Source organism: Periophthalmus magnuspinnatus, chromosome 13, assembly GCF_009829125.3.
Source record: "Periophthalmus magnuspinnatus isolate fPerMag1 chromosome 13, fPerMag1.2.pri, whole genome shotgun sequence".
Taxonomy (NCBI): domain Eukaryota; kingdom Metazoa; phylum Chordata; class Actinopteri; order Gobiiformes; family Gobiidae; genus Periophthalmus; species Periophthalmus magnuspinnatus.
In genome coordinates, this window is record NC_047138.1 from 10,829,396 (window position 1) to 10,835,395 (window position 6,000).

Consider the following 6,000-nt stretch of genomic DNA (forward strand, 5'->3'; position numbering starts at 1 on the left):
CGTGGTAGGAATACGAAGATTCTCCTGCTCCTCAGTATCATCCCTGCACTGCAAAGCTCATACTAAGGCAGACCATGCTCACCTTCCTCATGACTCCACAAAATGAAGGACATCTTAAGCTGTAAATCAAGCTAAAACTTAATCCATGTTTCCAAATCAAAATAAGTAATCAAATATAAAATATGTAATCTAAGAGAATGTAATTTTTGTACCTGCTTATTTGACCTTTGACCCAAATGTCATTCCTTAAGGTTAGGAAGATGAAGTTACTATGTAGTTAAAAATCAGTTTTATTTTTGTTTGCCTTCTAGGATTTATTTAAAGTAATAATAATAATAATAATAATAATAATAATAATAATAATAATAATAATAATAATAATAATAATAATAATAATAAGTCAGTATTTAAGTAGAAATGAAAATGAGGGTCTTTACAGTACATAGTTTGGTGTTTGTAGCTTACACAACCAGGAGTTCAGCATGGGGCCCCTCACACACACTAGAATTTTCAGTTAGCCTCCGCATAAACCAATAAAGACTTCATGAGGCAGTCTACCTGAGTTATGGCTCATTCTGACACAAGTTGCTATCGGGGTTTTTCATTTGCAACGAAAAAGAGGATTTTGACATTTGGGTCATTTGAAACTGATCTCTATAGTCTAACCACTGTGCCAAATGAACTTAATACCATGTAATGGAGGACTGTCTGTCAATAAAGCAGGTATTAGGGCTATAAAAGTGAAAACCAGTTTGTATGTGCATGTGAGTTCGGGTGATTCTTGCTGCTCTGGCCCCAGCTGTACCCAGATGGCCTCAGAGCAGAGTGTGCTAAGCTAACAGACACATATCCACCCACCCCGAGTGTGTGAGGAACAGTGGTCCGGTACTAAAGCCCTCCACTATATTTACAGTGGATTATTATGGACAAAACATGAGATACCAGCACAACTACTGCATTTCTCTTATGAGTAATGACAGGTTCCCACACGACTAGCTGGAGGCAAAAACAGTGCTATCTGTCAAAGTTATTATGCATTTTGACATTTAAGCCACTTTTTGGTTTTTCTTTCGAACTGGCTAGCAGTAACTGGTTTTAAGTGTCACTGACAAAATTCAGTATAGCTGTATTTAGTACCTTAAATTAGGTACTAGATTTGATATATAATATATCAACAATGGGGACTGGAATGTTAAGGACACCTTAATATATGGTTAGGTTATGGTTTTGATGACAACTTATGAAAGGTTAGAAAAGGCTGGGCAATATACAAAAACCCCCCCCAAAAAACAACAACTTTAAAATCAGCCATAAAATGGAAAATAAAGCCATATTTTGCTCTAGTGAGTATAGTTGGTTAAATCCACCTATACTCACTCAAACAAGAAGACTGACCAATAGGAGGAGTGGGTGGGAAAAACTGTTAAGATTAGATTTTCTAAAAATTGCCCAGCCTCAGGTGAAAAGCAACAAGGTAATTTATTTTGCAGAAGATTTCTATCTATCTATCTATCTATCTATCTATCTATACACACACACATGCACGCATATGCATGCATATGGTCTCCTAGCCTCTTGATCAAAGTCCTTGTATTGACAGGGTTAATTAAAACCAGACCAGTTTGACTTCTGTCCATACATTTTGTGTCGACTATTACATCCCCTTATTTAATGTAAATCTACTCTTCCTCCCTTTTGTAATGCTTTTATTTTAATATGGCATTGCTCTCCCTTCCTCTTCCGCTGGGCTCATCCTGTCTCTGCTCTGTGTCTTTAGGTTGGTCAGTTCAACGAGGCCGACTCACATTCCTGGGATGTCTACTACATATGGTCTACATTCCAGCTGGTCTGCAAAGAGGCCCACTGCTGCACCTCCCATTGCAGCTCTGTGGCATACTAAATAATGTACCCAAATCATCTGTATCAAGTTGATAGGAAGAGTGAATCACAGTATATTGTCAGTGTGGTGGGAGAGGATTCAGTCTATTGCAACAAATGAGTACCTCTGAGTGGTCAGACTGCAGAGAATAGCACTGTGTATAGGTTTTGCATAAAAAATAACAACTAAATGAACAAATGATTTGTCAACGTAGGATTTTGAAAAATGTTGAAATAAAGAAACTCAGATGCTTTAAGTTTCCCTTGAAATGCATACTCTGAAGCATTATGAAGGAGTTTCACAATACTATGCATTACGACTTGGAGACCAATCATTCAGAGAGTGAAACAATAAAGATTTTGGTGTTAATATATTAAAACCGACCACTCAAATCCTTACCATGTAATGGAGCCAGAGCTCAATCAGCAAACAAAAAAATTGTTCCATAACTTAACATCTTGGTATTTCTGCTCCTATATATGGCCAGTGCCTCAAGAGAACTTTTTCCTGTCAGGCTGCAGCTATAAGTGGGCAGGCTCACAGTACATACATAGTGCAAAGTGCATAGTGTGGTATACATATGAATGTGGAGCAAGACTGGTTAACCACTCCGCTCGACTGTAAGCTCTGAATCTATGTTGCATTTAAAATATCAAGTATAGAAGAAATCACTATGGGAACATAAAGACAACTGTCAACTCTACACCTATTGGTAACCACACCTTCCAAAAGACTACTTAACTGTGCTCAAACACACACCCTTAAAAACTGCGTAATGCGTCTATAACATTTACGCACATGCAAATTCCACATTATGCACTCCACAGAACTGAACAAACATGGCTGAGGTCATGGCGAAAACGCGTGATAAGGAGGTCAAAGTTAGCAGCACGGAGCAACTAAAGGGGCCATTGGGGTGTGGCCTGCAAATGTGCAACCTCACTGCAGCTACCGCATTTCCACCGCAGATCCTCCCCTCTCTGATTGACCATCAATAACAGTCAATATATAGCCCTGCTCAGTCACTTCAAGGCATAGCAAGCCAAAATTCAAGTAAGAGAACAGATGAAACGAATGTATGGTGCCTTCTAAATGCGTAAGATGGTGTCATAGATACTCTTATACCAAATAATTTCACATTACAATTGGATTGGACAAAGGCAAAGTCTAGTATAGCTCGTTTTTTAATGCTGTATCCATATGTGGGGAGTGGCACAGTGGCCGGCCTGCTAGATGATCTAAAGATACTGTCTTAAATATAAAACCACCTACAGAACATTAGCTTTACAGTAAGGAAAATGGGCGACACAAAGCAAAACAGATCATAAACTCAAGGCACATCCACAATTTTGGTCATACTTGATAGGCTGGTGGTTAAAACTTAATTATTGAGTAAATGGCCAACTAATAATCTGGGCATGTCCAGTGTCCTGCAGCATCATGTATAATTCAAAATTCATTAGCAAAGAGGACATCACCAGGACAGTCAGCCGTGGGAGAAAGAATGATCACTGGTTAACTAAAATGAAGCAAATCAGCAAGATTTTGAAAAAAATATTGGACCTCTTCTTTGGATATTTCACAATTTACCGTCTGATATAAAGGCCAAAATATGAGCAACGTTGTGTGAGTCAGCTTGAAGCACGCACGTAGGCCTAAATAATAAAGAGTAAGGAACTTCTGATGAAAGTAAGGTGATATGAATATACTGTCTGCATCAAAATATCTTATCAAACTTTGAAATCTAATTAAATCCAAATTATATAAACTTGAGGTCAGAAATCTGCCATAACATTACATAATCCTCGCCTCTTTAAATCAGAGCAAATGGGAGTAGATGTTAATTTCAACAGGTTGGACTTTGTAACTAGGCAAAAGTAGGCGTACGTTTGATATACAAACTTATACTGAATATGAACTAATTAACTAACTAGTATGCGCTCGTGCACTAACTAGACCTTGCTATGATTTAATAGCATTCCACAGGTTGATTCAGTAGTCCCGGCCTCGCCTCTTACCTCTGGTTCGCTATAGATCCTTGTGCGTAATGCCAATATGGTCGTTAGAGGACAGTTTGTCACCATAGATCTGCTGAGGGCACCTGGAGATGTAGAAGGAGAGAAGATCATATTGAGAGAGGGGAAATAAATGACGCGTAGGGGCTGGGTGTTGGAGGGGAGGGGGGCAATTCTTCACATCCATGTTGCGCTACAAAGGGTGGGGCCTTTAGGAATTCACTCTGCTTCCTTCTTGACTTAAGGCTTATCTTAATTAGAATATGCGGGGTCAGTGCGCGCGTGCACCCAATTATTATGACTGAGTTATAAAGGCATTGAATTTCTCAGCACTTCTAAACCAACTGTAGCAGAGCATGCCCTGGTAGAGCCATTGTCCAGTTAGGCATATCCATACGTTTGGTTAGATGAAGACACGCCCAGTGACACATTTGAGTAAAACATTTGATACAGATTTTTAACTTAAATCAAACTTAAACAGTATTATGATCTTGGTTTTACTGTTGGCTAACAACTGCCAGAAATCAAGAAGAAATTGCGCCATAGAAATGTTAAACGTCGTTAACACTAAAGTTTGTAAAAGGCATTTGCGTCGCACTTACTTTGGGTGCAGCAAATCCAGCGCTTCCACGGATGGATTTGTGAAGTCTGTGAAGCTTCTAATGTGCGCAGATAGAAGACTCCTGGGCTCTGATCGGACTGTTCCCCACGCCCTGTTCGCCTGTAGCATTCAGTACAGCAGCTGTCTACTGTAAAGTTGCCACGTTCATTTCGGTTCTAACTATAATATGCAATAGAGAAAACATTCGACGCACTTCTTAGTGTACATTGTAGTGGTATAAGCGGTCAGGGCTTTAAAAGAACCTCACGGAGACCAAAATGGTAATATACATTTGTTATGTAATGTCTGCCCTACAGAAATGACAAAGCATACTCGAAAAGGCAGAAATCACAAACAAAAAACAAAAACGAGGGTGGATATCGCACGACTGTTAATACTGTGGAACAGAAGACCTTCTAAAACCCCAGCCACACCTAAACTCTCAATCATTTTCCTGACACTTGCAGAGGTTTCGACGAGACGCGAGGTCCTTAAGTTCCCCGTGACATGCAGTCTGTCGCGCACTGATGTCCTCCGTTTGCGTTTTAAACCCATATAAAACACAAGAAGCGGTCCAGTTTGAGTTTCCGTGCGGTCCCACCCCATGCTGCTCGGTGCTCGTCGGGGAAACCTCCCTGGTCCCTTTCCCTGCTCCAACTCCTCGCTTCAAACCGGCTTCCCACTCCGATCAGCTGGCAGAACTGTGGCGTCATTACGCACGGGCCACCAATCAGACACAGAGCGGAAAAGTTACAGCTGACGCCCACTGTGGGTCCCGGAACTGTCAGCCAATCATAACTCAGAGCACTGTGAGAACTCAGACATGTGGACCAATCACAGCACGTCCGCCCATGGGGGGCGTTTCCTCTTTAACCTATGAGCACCAGGGAAGTTCAACGTGTGAAGTGCTGGGAACTTTTTCACACCTAAAGGCCCGCGATGAAACTGAAATCAAATTATAAAAATGAAACATTCATTCGTGTGATATTTGATGACACTGAATGAGTGTCAGTTTTTGTACTGCATCTCCCTGTCCTTCCTCTGATTTGCTACAAGCTAGTCCCAAGTTATCATATAACCAAAGGGAGAACACAAAATCCTTTGAGCCTGTTGCAAGTTTCACAAGCAAACTACTAAATGTTCTATTCAGAGTACAGGTGAACACACCTGTGTTCCACTTCAGGTTGCCATTTCAGGTTTTACAGTAGAAATGGTCATATTTGATAAAACTTGTGTCCTTTCCAGTCCTAGTCAGTGCTTTTTTGTTTTCATAACTAGAGAGACATGGGCATATACTAAGGTGTGCAGTTTGTTATGTGAGGATGATATGTAAGTGGGTTGTTAGGTAAGTAGTTGTTAAGTAACACTTAATAAAAGGTTGAATTGTCTTAATGTTTAAAGCATCCATGACCAATGTATTCTCTACACACTAAAACAGTCACAATAGTTTTTCAATTTCTTAGTTTAATATAAGCAAAGAAGCATTCCTGTGGTTGAGGGTGGAT

The 6,000-nt window shown here is 40.1% G+C and overlaps 1 protein-coding gene across 2 annotated transcripts in view; it reads right to left on the reverse strand.

Annotated features, from left to right (window-relative positions):
• The window catches only part of aipl1 (aryl hydrocarbon receptor interacting protein-like 1), a 30,484-nt gene extending 25,346 nt beyond the window's left edge, over positions 1-5,138 (reverse strand). Inside the window, exons 1-2 of one of the 2 annotated variants that reach the window (XM_055225909.1) lie at positions 4,497-5,138; positions 3,898-3,980 (exon numbers count right to left, since the gene is read on the reverse strand). The gene's annotated coding sequence lies outside the window, so the exon portion shown is untranslated. The remainder of the gene's footprint in view (positions 1-3,897; positions 3,981-4,496) is intronic. The other variant, XM_055225908.1, reaches the window with a different exon arrangement.
• Between the last annotated feature and the right edge of the window lie 862 nt (positions 5,139-6,000).